The sequence below is a fragment of the Boleophthalmus pectinirostris genome, unplaced genomic scaffold, assembly GCF_026225935.1.
Source record: "Boleophthalmus pectinirostris isolate CB_2022bp ecotype Guang Dong unplaced genomic scaffold, ASM2622593v1 HiC_scaffold_11, whole genome shotgun sequence".
In the NCBI taxonomy this organism is placed as follows: Eukaryota; Metazoa; Chordata; class Actinopteri; order Gobiiformes; family Gobiidae; genus Boleophthalmus; species Boleophthalmus pectinirostris.
The window spans coordinates 11,530,016-11,543,972 of NW_026570994.1; the positions used below are offsets into that span (position 1 = coordinate 11,530,016).

Here is a 13,957-nt window from a genome sequence, read left to right on the forward strand (position 1 = left end):
TATGTCTGTCTGACCCCTCTTGACCCTGTGGCTGCTCCTGCTCACTGTGTCAATAGCTTCCAGATGTACAAGTAGTAAGTTACATGCAATGACCAGCTATATTCACTTTCACGCTACTAATAGTTAGTGAATGCAGGACCAGTTCCAGCTTTATGGGGGGCCTATACTAATTTATTTTGGGGGCCCGTGTATTGGCCAAAACCCAATTGGTTCACTCATATTATTGATAAACGTGACACTATCCATTCTATTATCTTTTTAACTATGAAGAAACGCTGCTGGCAATCATGCACTTTAACATTTTACACAGAGATGCAATAAAAATAAATAAATATGTTTACAAGTGCATTGTGAAACGTTTCTGGTGGAGGGGCCGTCAAATATATATTTTTTTCCAAGGAGAAGTTATTGCTTTTGAATGTTTCGCAGTATGGTATTAAGTCTTTCAATCATCTTAGAGACCAAACCAGATCAAGTTACAAGTCAGATCTGTCTGGTCGGTCTGTTTTTCTATGCATTTTTTGAGGTGTAAACCACCTGCAATTTATTAAATGTAAGTCATAGCTGTTTTATTCCATAGAAACAAGAATGTAATACACCCCCAATCAAAAAGTTACATAGTGCACCCTTATATAAAAAAAAAAATGTACAAGGAATATTTATGTTGTCAACTATCAAACAAGCTATCTACAAAATAACAATCAAACTCACGGGGGCCAAATTTGTGTATGTATTTGAGCTGGTCTGCCGGCTACAGACAGGATATAGAGACATAATTTATTTAAAAATGTGTTATTTTTTGTATATTATGCTTGTTCTGGATTCAGTGTTTAAGCAAAACTATTATTAAACATTTATTTTAATAAGAAAAGACTTAACATTACATATCTTGAAAGAAGAGTTTGGCTCACGACTTAGTCCCAGTTTTTAATTTTGGCGCACTGTGAATTTGAGTTTGACACCCCTGACCTAGATGAAGCTCATTCAGCGGGGGCCTGTCCATGTTCTGCTTATAGCTACAAATGGCTCTGGCTGACGATTGCAGTTTGACTGATGAGTTTTTAGCCATTTTGAAACAGGAAGTAAAGATGATGTCACCTTAACACCCACAAGTTCAACAAGTTAACAGTTTACTGTAATTGAACAAGACAAAAATGCTTAAATTACAACTACTTCCTACACTTTCATTACAGTAGCTATTTGCGCTAATTGTTTTTAACCCTATCCGGCCATCTCCACTCTCCTCTTAATGTGGCATAACTTAATTTCCAAAGAGTTATGGTATAAAATTTAAAAGATGAAATGTCCTTGCGTATTCTTAGCTCAATCTCTCATCTGAGTCCATTCTCCAAATTAATTTCTGCTTGCCTCCAGCTCCCTCTACATCCTTCACTCTTCCATAATAAGTGGAGAGCCTGGGGATATTATCAAGTGCTACTGTGGGTGGCTATGCTCTTGTACACAGTCTATCATCTGCATAAAGTTAATGTCAATAAACAGCTGGTAGCATTGGCTTATTAGATGAATAATTTCATGAGCCATTGCAATATAAGGCAACAATGTGTATCTATTAAAATGGCTATGTTCTCACTTAATATTTGATCGTTATATAATGTGTTTCGACATCAACAGCCACTTTAGAGCAGAATACAATTTCCCAAAGAATAAAGCTTTCCATTTAACTATACCTTACAGGGCCCATATTACACAATTTTCTGATCTAATATGTTATAATGTTTCCTCATCAAAAACATACCCAGAGTTGTGTTTTGTTTCATACACATCTTACATATTTAGGCTGAGTTCTTCTCTCAAACAGGGAACCCGTTGCTCCACCTTGTGATCTCTACCAAACAAAAGGTAAAATTACTGCTTCATGACATCACAACGTGGAACAGAGCATTTAGAGCTTTGGAAATGCAGACAGAGGAATAATAAAGGATTACTAAAACATGTGTGAATGAAACAAAACACAATTCTGGGTATGTTTTTGAGGAAGTAACTAAATTATAACATGGCTTAAAGAGAGTAAATTTTAAGTTTAAATTTCAAGTAATATAGGACCTTTTAAAATAGCTACTTTCCGAGTTTTCTCTGGTTTTCTTCCAGTTATATATTTTTTGAATCACGCAATCATTATGACAATGAAATGGACATTTGCAAGTTGAAAGAAAAGCTGGTATTCACAGCCACTTTCATTTTAATTTAATGAAGTGGTGGTGCTTCTGATTAAAGCAAATGTACTTATGGCCGTTGTGAGAGCAGCAATACATTAGACACATAGACTGTGTAAATGGACATAGCAAACCCACTAGCCACAATGTTCCAAATAAGAAGTGGGCATGGAGGCGCTTCTTCTAATTGACTTTACACTGAGAATCTGTTAACGCCTATCTCTGTAAATGTTGCACTGAGCCTTGTCATTTTGGTCTTGCAATATTCATATTAACCCGCTCAACATTATTAGGTTGTTTTTTATTTTACTATTAAGTGAATAAATAAATTCCTATTCCTAATATGGAACTCCGCCCCAAACTTCGCTCATATAGAAACTGCTAGCCTCGTGAGCTTCATTTGACTGGAGATGAACGCTATGGGTGACGTCACACTCCCTTAGTCCACTTCTTTAGACATAACAATACATTACATTTAAGAGTTTCTAAAAAGCTTTTCCAGTCTCTTGAAAAGTGAATAGTGAAAGATGCACGAAGTAACATTTTTAGTGGAGAAACCACCATTTGCTTGTTGTTGTCGAGATATAATTTCTTAGCCTGGAATGTTCAACAGTTCAGCATTAAATGTACGTGTCTTCGTGGAAAGAAACAGGGGTCCCATACCAGCCAAGTTACAGGTCAGATCTGTGGAGAGACAACTTCACTAATACAAAGAATGCATGTATTTTAAGCTATTTTGCCCATAAAAACAAATGTTAATGAATAATTGTATGATTTATAAGTTTAATGCCATAGTATAAAATCTTCACCAGAAAAGTTACACAGTCCACCTTTAAAGCTTTAACATGTCATAAAGTTTATTCAAGCATGATGACAAGCCAATATGACATTTTGTACAGGCATAACATATCATCAAATTATTACCCATAATTCAATGCCCTGCCAATGAATGTCCCACTGATAAACAATTAGCCCTGTAGTATTGAACAGACTATGAGCTGTAATGAGTTTATTTCTGCTAATTGATGCGGTGAGTAATTAGGACCATTGATTTAACTGGATCATCTTGTTAGTCAGCCAGGTCAGAGGAAGGAAGATGATCGCATGTACGTAATGTGAACTTCCACGGCGAACGTTATGGTGAAAATGCTATGATTTGTGTCTTAAATGACAGTCGGAAAAGCAGGATTATGATTGATGGGACAGTTAAACAATTCACTACACTACTTCGTCCTAGTGTATTAAGAGTGTGACCCAGTGTGCTATTTTCTGGCCGATGTTATAATGCTGTTTCCTCATCAGAAACACACCTGGAGTTGTGTTTTGTTTCATTCACATGTTTAACACACAAACCCCGCATATTTAAGCTGAGTTCTTCTCTCGGACACTCAGTTACACTTTGTGATGAAATAAAACACAACTCCATGTATGTTTTTGATGAGGTAACAACATTTTAACAAGATGTACAGCTCACAAGAGTCTGTTTTGTGTAATACAGGCCCTTTAATTCATGACTATAGGTTTTGTCCCTCTGACAACGCTCCGATTCCCATTTGAAAATTAACACTTGTCCCACTCTCCATCAGCGTAATGAGACTGCATTCTTCCGCTAATAGCTTTTAAACTGCCTTCATTCATCTTCAAGCGTTTTCAAAATGGCATCCAGACACAGAAATTCAAAACCGTGAGCCAAGAACTTCCCTGTACTTTCTCTCATCAAAGTCAGGATTTGTCGTCCATTTAGTATTAACCGCCAAGGAAGTTAGCGGTTTGCAAAGGCTTTATTTTAACCATTTTATAAATACACTGATTGCGTGATGGGTCTTATCCAATATGTCCCACTCCCAAAGCAAACCCAACAATGTTATGGACTTTTATGTGGCATTACAAGTTACATGAGAAATGGCATCTGGTGTGAAATCTTTTGAGAAATATGACTATCACACTATGTTTAAGGAGACATGATTTGCAGTTGTAACCTGAAGATAGTGACATATATCAAATACTACATATATGCATACTTTTATCACGCATAGTCTAAAACAATCTGGACAATTAAAGAAAAGAAAACCTCATCAAAAACATACTTTGAGTTGTATTTTGTTTCATTCACACATTTGAGTAATAAACCAGGGCTGAAATAATCCAAATTCTAGATTCTATACCAAATTCAAAGATTCTAATGAATGGCAAGCTGGAAAAGATAGTTTTCTATTTGAGAAATATTCAGGATTTGTGTATTAAACATTTGTAAATGAAACACAGCACAACTCCAGGTCTGTTTTTTGACAAGGAAACAACATTATAACACAGATAAAAAAATAACGTAATATGGGCCCTTTGACATTGTGAAGTTTTTTTTAACTCAAACCTTGCATTCGTCAAAGTCTGAAAAGAAATCTGTGGGACACTGCAAGGCTTTGTTGATGTTGCAATACAATAAATCTGCATGTTTATGGCCACATCTGTTTTGCATGTCCTCGCCCATAAACGCCTCAACAACCCATAAAAAAACCTTGACATTTGAGTTCATTACATTGTATTTGTGCTCTAAATTTGCATGTTATTTCAGTAGACATTGAAGGCACAGTTAGATTCTCTGCCGCGGGGACATATTTGCAGTCGCGGAATGGTTTATCACATGCTCCCACTGCTTTAAAATTAGCTGAAGATGTGAGACAGTCTTTCCTGTCTGCATATTGCCATAGTGAGCTACAATGTTTTGCCTTAAGGTGGTGCAGAACTATCTATATCTTCAAATGTCCATGAATTTTAAAAGTTTTATGTTACACGAAATGGACTCTTGTGAGCTTTCAGTCATGTTACAATGTTGTAACCTCCTCAAAAACATACCTGAAGTTGTGTTTTGTTCATTCACACATTCACACATGTTTGAGTAACCCTTTATTATTAGTCTGTCTACATCTCCAAAGCTCATAATGCTCTGATCCACCTTGTGATGTCATGTAGTTGTAGTTTTCAAGTGAATGGCTGTCTTTTACCTTTTGTCCAGTAGAGATTCAGGTCTGAAATCAACCAAATGATTCCAGTGAAGGTGTATGGAGTTTAAAAACACAGTTGAGCATTTCCTTGAATTACCACATGATATCACAAGGTGGAAGAGTGTTTTCCGTTTGAGAAAAGAACACAGCCAGGTTTGTGTACTAAACATGTGTGAATGAAACTTGGTAAACTTGGAAACAATATTATAACATAAATCAGAAAATAGCCTGATATGGGCGCTCTAATTATGTCTTGCTTTGAACCTCATGCTACAAGGATATAGTTATAAAATATTCACTCTCTAATTATGCTAATCCAAACAGTGGTTTATCTGTTTGTTTATATAAATGTTGTGGATGCCAGATTTTCAAGGTCAGTTTCTGTTCTGCTAAAATGACCCTGGCTTCAACTTAGTGTTTTCTCAGGAACAATTGGCGCATAAGTTAAGATATTTTCACCAAAGTTGGATATTGCTTTTGGAAATGCTAGAAGTGGTTTTGTTCTCTTAGCAAAATACATTAATACATCTGACACTACTGATATTGGGGTTTGCGGTAGCCAGCAACCCTAATTTGACCCAGTTAGACTACGTCAAGGCAATTTCAAAATCACCCGTCCAAATGAATCTTAGAAATAATGACAGCTGTGGCGGACAGATGTGTGGTGGTCAAATTGAAAGTAGACATGCTATTTCCCTTGGTTTAATGATTCCAAAGTTCAAATAGTCAGCCAGGGTAGCATGTATGTTTTCTTTGAGGGTGCGGTGCCACCATTAGACATCTCTGTAATCTGATAAAGGTTAAGGATGGGAAAAAGAAAGAATTATGTTCAAAAGAAACAATTTAGTTTGAACCTACCACCCACTGCACCAGACTATAGAGGGATAGAGGAGCTCATTCTCCAAAAGGCTCCTACAGCTCCCCTCAGTGAGAGATACAGGACTACATTGATACCATACCTCTTACAGTTGCACAACAGCTGACCCTTAGATAACCCCATGACAATCACCATTTTCATCTTTGCACTGTTTCTTCTCTTCAAAATGTATTTATGCATTTTTTTATGTTAAGTGTAGGAATTGAAATTAGCTCTTGAAGACTTTAAAGACGCTAAATACTAGACACCATTTTGCCCCTTCTTGCTATGAAATTTTCTATTAAATTTTTATAATATATATTTTATTAATAGCTGATACATGTGGGATTGGTTCTGCGTTTTATCAGTTTCAAGGGAACTGGTCAAATCTCAATTCCCTCTGAGAGGTTCCTGAAAATGTGTAATGACATGGTTGAGTTAGTCATGTGACATAATGGCCGATCCAGTGGGAATTTTAATTTTTTTTCAAATCCCACACTCAAATTTTTTAATATTCTTATTTACAAAGCGCTTTTCATACAATAATGTAACACAGACTGCTTTACAATCATTAAAAACAGTGGCACTTAGGCAGAGTTCTTCTCTCAAACAAAAAACACTTTGTGGTGTCATGTGGTAATACAGGAAGTGCTCCACTGTGGTTTTACTCCATACACCTTCACCAGAGTTGTTTGGATGATTTCAGCACTGGGATTGACAATCTCTACTGAACTAAAAGTAAAAGGTAACTGTTAACTTAAACACAAGAGGTGGAACAGAGCATTTTGAGCTACTGTCTGTGTCAAAAATGCATAATCAAACTCGTTTTCTTCCAAAAGCCCAGCAGAATTATGTAAAGAGGCTGGAGTAAGACCAGTAGTGTCCACTTGTCTCAGTTGTGAAATACTGCGGCGAGTCAGGAGGCTGTTAGTTGTTGATCCCACAGCAGGGAGCTGGCCAATAGAGCTCTCTCCTCTCCTCTCTGTCTAAAGGAGAATCAAAACCACTTCCTCTGACACACCACAGTGTTTTTGTCCCTCTACTGCATATACTTCAACTCCTCTCATGGCCTATTTACAACCAACACATGCACAAACGACACAAGTAAAGAAAAAAAGATGGAGTTCCCCCTTTTAGAGTACCAGAGAAGATTGCCCAAGTTGTAAATATCCAGAGTTACACACTAAATCTTCACTACAGCTAAATATAGACAGCGGTGGGTGAAGTAGTACATTTTGCTACTTAAGTACAAGTACAGATACAAGGACAAGAAGTTACTAAAGTAAAAACCTGTTTACAAAAGTAACAGTATTTTGCAGAGTTTTTTAGAGCAATTCAAGAATGAAATGTAGTGCTTTTGATCAAGAATTTAGTTGATTTTAAGTGATTCAGTTTATTTCTAAATTTACCTCTACATCTTCTTATTTTTTGTAGCTGTTTTTGTGTTTTTGTGTATTGCATTGCTCAAAGCTATAAAATGTAGTGGAGCAGAAAGTAAAAAGTAAAAAATAAGTAAAAAGTATCCACTGTAAAATGTACTTAAGTAAAGTACAAATACCTAAAATTTCTACTTTTACTTTTGTGCTTCATTACCTTTCACCACCGAATATAGAGTGCCAGGCTTTTTAGGGGATTTGGTACACACAACTACACATCTGCTATTTTCGTTGAACAAAACAAGTTCAAGTCAATAAAACTGCAGGAATTTTCAATATGGCTCACGTTGTTTTGTCTGTTTCGTGTAATTTCTGTTACCGCAACTCACACTGATGGCTGCACCAGGAGATAAGTCACCCATTTCCAAGGAAATGTCACCGGAGAAAACCAGACCACACAAGGAAACCAAAGTGCCAATCAACAGCAACCAGGATCCTGCTAAGAGCGAAGAGAGTCATTATAGGCAAATGCTGGTGTCTATTTTTGCTATAAAGTCTCATATTATAGGCTTATATACTAGTATTACTCTCACTAACCACTTAAGCCTATGAGGTTTCCTGTACACTTCTATTTTAGCTGAAGGTTTGATGCAGCTTTTTGTGTAGCGCTGAGATATATTTGTATTACTAAAGGCTGTTTCTGTATTTTTTAGTTTTACTTGTACAAACACATTTACATAATTATGCCTTATTTGATACCAGTGCCTTGTTTTTCTTGCTTTTTGTTATTATAATAATGTATATTGTGATGTGTGAGCTACTGTGTCCAGATAATTTCCTCTGTGGATCAATTCTAAGTCTAAGCCTAAGAAATAAATTAAGGGGATCACATATAAAATATTCATAACATATCTTTACATTTTGGCTACTGATTGGGTCAAATGCATGGACAAATCTTACACCTTATAGGGCACATATAACATTATTTTCTGATCTAATGTTGTTTCCTCATCACAAACATACCTGGAGTTGTGTTGACACATTTTTCACACCTAAATCCTGCATATTAAGTCTGAGTTCTTCTCTCAAACAGAAAACACCCTAGGAAGTGCTCCACTGTGTTTTTAAACTCCACCTTACACCTTGTAAACTTACACCTTCACTAGAAGCATTTGGATAATTTCAGTCCTACATGACATTACAATGTGGAACAGAGCATTTTGGAGATGTAGACAGACTCATAAAAAAGGACTACAGTACTCAAACATGTGTGAACGAAACAAAACACAACTCCAGATAAGTTTTTTATGAGGTAACAACATTATAACATGTCTTAAAACTCACAAGAGTACACTTACCGTACATTAACCTTGAACTATTAGCCAATTCCTCACCCTAAAGTTATATTTTACTTTTTTTTTTGCTAACTACAAGGTGCCATAAAGAATCCTATTTCTATTTGCACAGTAAGTTTTGATCACGCTCTCAAATGAGAAAGGTCAATTATTTCTGCTTTCTCATTAATTTAAGGGGAAATGGTCAAATCTCAGATCCCACGGAGAGCTTCCCAAAAATGTGTAATGCTATGGTTGATTTAGTCATGTGACGTAATGACCGATCCAATGGGAAAATGTTTTTTTTTTCTCATCCCACGTGCCAATTTTCTGATTTTCTGAAAAAAATCACACGAACAATACTGGAAGCTAGTAAAAGTTTCATGAAGATATTGAATTTGTCACTGGTTAACATGAATGTGTCTGAATATGATTATGAAGCTATGTGATGCGAACAAATGAGCTACAGATGTTTTAGCAACTGGAAGAATAGGCTGTATATTTCATTTTTGCTTTTGGATGTCATCTCCAATACCAGGTTCCACAAAGAGAAAACAAAACGCATATCTTTATAACAATTGCGGTACTGTGTTTTTGTTTTTTGTTTTTGTACATTTGTGTTTATTTGGAGTGTGGAGAGAGAGGTGGAGTGTGGGAGGATTTTGTTTTTATCTTTTTTGTTTGTTTCTTTTACTTGAAAACTATCACTTCATGAGATCACAAGGTGGAACAGAACATTTTGAGTTTTGGAAATGTAGACAGACTAATAAAGGGTTACTCAAACTTGTGTGAATGAAACAAAACACAACTCCAGGTGTGTTTTTGAGGAAGTAACAATATTATAACATGGCTTAAATCTCACAAGAGTCAATTTTGAGGAATATAGAACTTTTAATACTTTTTTATCATTGTTGTTAAGGCATCTCTTTTGAAGAAGGGAGAAGGTTAGGGTGTGGGAGTCTTTTCTTTTTGTCTTTTTTTGTTCTGTAAAAAACAAAAACAAAAACAAAACAAGTTGCGTCAGAGAGAGGGTAAGTGAAGCTAAAGCGGATGAAAACATGCTCTACACATGGGGCACTGGGCCACATGAGTTAGCTACAACAATAAACCAATCACATGACACATGCTAAGCCAACAAAAGCCCCTATAGGTATTTGATTTTCCATACCACCCTGCATTCTGTTCTGGGTTTAACTATTTTAAACATAGGCCCTATCTTTTCACTTCCTCTTTAACATTATGTTTCAAAGTCAGTGATGGAACGTAACAGTAAAAATAGAAAAGTACTGTACGTGAGGATAGTTTTTTTGTATCTGAGTTTTACTTAAGTGCATTTTAATGTGGATATGTTTTACTTTTACTTTCGAGAGGAGGTATTTTTGGACTAGACTGAAAAGTAAAAGTAGTTGACTGTACAAGGAACTGAAACACATTTGTAATGAGAGATATGTTGGACTCTCTCTTAAATGCTTCTCTGAGATCCAGGAATGTTACCGGAAGAAACCTCAAATCCTTGTAGTTAGGCCTGTCACCATAACAAACTTTGAAGCACAATATACTAATATAGAGAAATATTGACATAAACGATAATATTGAAAGTATGCCACTGACACAAAGCAAAATAATATCAGTAAACCAATTTTAAATAGACAGTATCTGAGCTGAAACAGAAAAAAATCGATAAGAGGTTACATATTCTACCCTCTGCAGCTCATATCTTACGTTATTACATAAAAATGGCAAAAATCTCCACTATTGCAAAGAAAAAGTGTCCATGATAAATAATGAGCCACAAAATATAGTTCCAGTTATAATGTACTGAACAATAAGTGTAAATAATAATTATCATGACAGGCCAACTTGCAATAAAAGTGTGGTTATGTCTGGAAAAAAAAAAAGTTGATGTTTTTTCCCTTTTTTCTGTACACAATGAGTAGCAGAGAAGAGTAAAAAGGTATATTTTCCACCCCCTCTTCGTGTGTGTGAACAAGGCAAGTCTCAACTCCTCTGGTTTCACTAATGCTTTGTCAAAACTTTCCTCTCTATCTCAGTATCAGCTTCCATAAATGCCATTTTAAAAGTCCAGATAGCTCTCTTGTGTTAATGCCATAGTATATGAAAACCTGGGATTAGAGATTAGATAAGACTTTTCCAGTCAAAATCAAACACACATTCACATTAACGTTACATTTTACATCATTCATTGCTATTGTAACTGTCTATATATTTCTACATCCTCACTTCCTGAAGTCAGGGTCCATCCAGTTTCAACTTCGGAAATATGATTCATGAATGTGTTGCATCAGGTTCACTGTTTCAAATGTCAACAAAATTTTAGATAAATGATTAAACTATTCTCTGATCTATGTTATAATGTTGCTTCTTCATCATAAACATACGCCCTTAACACACAAAGCCTGCACATTTAGAGTTCTTCTCATGAACATCTACCTTGTGATGTCATGTGAAAATACAAGAAATGCTCATTTGGATAATTTCAGCTCTGGAATTGCCTATTTCTACTGAACAAAAGGTAAAAGGTAGCTAACTTGAAACTTCATGACATCAGAAGATGGAATGGAGCATTTTGAGCTTTGGAGATGTACATAGACTAATAACCCTGGTTTACTCAAACATGTGTGAATGAAACAAATCACAACAATTTTGCCAGGAACTTTAAAGCGACATCTTTCACTCTTACTCTTACTCTTATCTGTATATTTCTGGTCAGTCTTATTTATTGTGTTAAAGTACAGTTTGTCAAAAGAGAAAACTGAAATTACCACTAAATCATTATGACTAATTTCCACTGACTAATCTGTGTCATTTTTTTTATTTTTTTTTATCTTTGCACAGTCCATTTTCGGTATATCAATTCCTGTACAGTTAGAAATATGCTGAATTAGCTAGCACCTATGGTTGTGTGTTTGATGCTAGTACAAGATAATGGAGCTTTAGCTTAACCACAGGCCCAGGTCTACAGGCAATAACAGCGTATACACATGAGATGCGCAAAATAATCCAATTTATCGAGGTGTGTTATCTTGGCCCTTCTTTGAAACTTGAACTCTCTCAGTTAGTTTGGCTGGCCACAAAACCACTAGCAAGCTTCTCAAAAATAGATGCTAGACTTGTCAGGAAATGACAAATAAACCGAATGTGCTAAACTGTTCCTTTGTTTAGGCATACTGAGAACTGCAACGATTGCATTTGTTTGGGTTTTGCTTGTGAGATCAACTGACTTTTTACTGTCAGAGGAAAACAAACCTACTTTGTACTGCATCAAGGACATGCGGGACCTGTCTATACACGTCCCAGCCTCTACTGCTTCCTGCCTTCCTGCACTATAGTGACACAGACTTATAAAATGTATGTGAAATTAGTTAATACATTACAGGTCCCACATTACACAATATTGACTCGCCATGTTATAATGTGTTACCTCATCAAAAACATGCCCAGAGCTGTGCTTTGTTTCGTTCACACATGTTTGAGTAATCCTTTATTATTAGTCTCTCCAAAACTGAAAATGCTCTCTTCCAACTTGTGATGTCATGTAGTGGTGTTTTTCAAGTCAACAGCTATCTTTTACCTTTTGATCAGTATAGATGGGCAATTCCAGCGCTAAAAGAAACCAAATTATTGTAGTGAAAGTGCATAGATTTTAAAAACACAGTGGAGCACTTCCTGTATTACCACATGACATCAGTGGAGAAGAGTGTTTTCTATCTGAGAGAAGAACTTATGTAAATGAAACAAGACGCAACTCAAGGTATGTTTGTGATGAGAAAACAACATTATAACACAGATGAGAAAACAGCGTAATATGTGCTCTTTAAGTGCATATGGAGCTATCATTGTCACAGGCAGTGTAAGTACCTGTACAGGCTGAAAGATAAATTATGTAAATACATTCAAAGAGCTGCCAAAAGGAAAATGCCCTGCAGACAGTAAAAGGGTGTGTTTAAATACATGTGTAAATAAACCTTCTGGAGCAGTGGAGACGGCACTCACAAGTCTAATTAAGTTTATTTGGCGTTGACATCACCCTCACCCTCACCCTATCTTTGTGAAGGGTGCTAAACAGGCCTATAAGAAAACATGGTGAATAAACAAGCAGTTACATGACTCATCTCTCAAACATTTCACTGGGTTGAATTTGTACTAACATTTGTAACAGAACAAAGCTGACGTACCGGATTGTATTCTGGTAAATGAGTATCGATACTTTGCAGTGTCATCACGTTGGGGGTGTCCTGAACATTCCACATACTTGCAGCAGTTACCATGGCGACACAATGCACACGTTAGCAAACACTGCCAAAAAGGTTTAACATTGTCAGAATACTCAATAAAAACACAAAATGGATTTAAAGAACACATTTTCAGGAGGCTGTGATCAGTGCAAAGTGTTTGTGGTTCTGTTTAGATGTTTGACTTTGAGAGTGAATAAATGTAAAACTGGCTAACAAGGCTAATGCTAGCTAGCTTGTTACATAATGTTGATTGAGGAGGGTTTGCTTAACAGTAAAAAGTCAACTCATCTGTTGTCGTTTCAACTAAATCAGGTCTTTCTGGTCAGATTATGCTCAAATAAACATTACAAACACAATTAAAGTCTAACAAAGCCTCAGACAGAGCAGTGCTTACACTTAGCGTCACACCTCTGAGGAATATTGATCACATCAGCTGCAAATAGAAATACTTAGTCCACTTTTTTCATGGCATGGACTTGTTTTTTTGTTTTAGTTTCTACAAGGATCACTTTGCTTATAGACGTATACATCAAGTTGTACAAGCAAAGTACACTCTATATAAAGTAAAAGTAATAAACTAGCTTATTTTATTGCTTACAAACCTGGACGTGAGCAGTGAACTGACTGTGATTTAGCGGTCCTCCCGTGTTTCACTTTGCCTTCTATAAAACTCTGTTCTAAAGCTGCAAATCCAGAAAGATGTCTCTCTGCTCTCTATCTTTTGGACAGATTGATATCAGTCTGGTCGGTTACACCCTTATCATCAGAAGTCTGGTCCCCACACACATTTGCATCTCAAGCCCGACTAACCATAACTGTGCAGTTAGATAAGTCTTTCTTCAGTGACTGATGTGAAACAAAAGAATTTGCTGGTCAACAAATCTCATCTCTTCTCAGTTTAGTGCTTTGCTCATTGATTCTTCAGAAATGCACAATGTTTTTCAGCCCCCAGTGATACA

The 13,957-nt window shown here is 36.2% G+C and overlaps 1 long non-coding RNA gene across 1 annotated transcript; it reads right to left on the reverse strand.

Moving 5' to 3' along the window:
- Positions 1 to 12,704: 12,704 nt before the first annotated feature.
- Positions 12,705 to 13,719, reverse strand: LOC129411684 (uncharacterized). The gene is made up of 3 exons (XR_008633407.1): positions 13,601 to 13,719; positions 12,939 to 13,059; positions 12,705 to 12,831 (listed from the first exon to the last, which is right to left on the reverse strand). It is a non-coding gene; the product is annotated as an uncharacterized LOC129411684 (long non-coding RNA).
- Between the last annotated feature and the right edge of the window lie 238 nt (positions 13,720 to 13,957).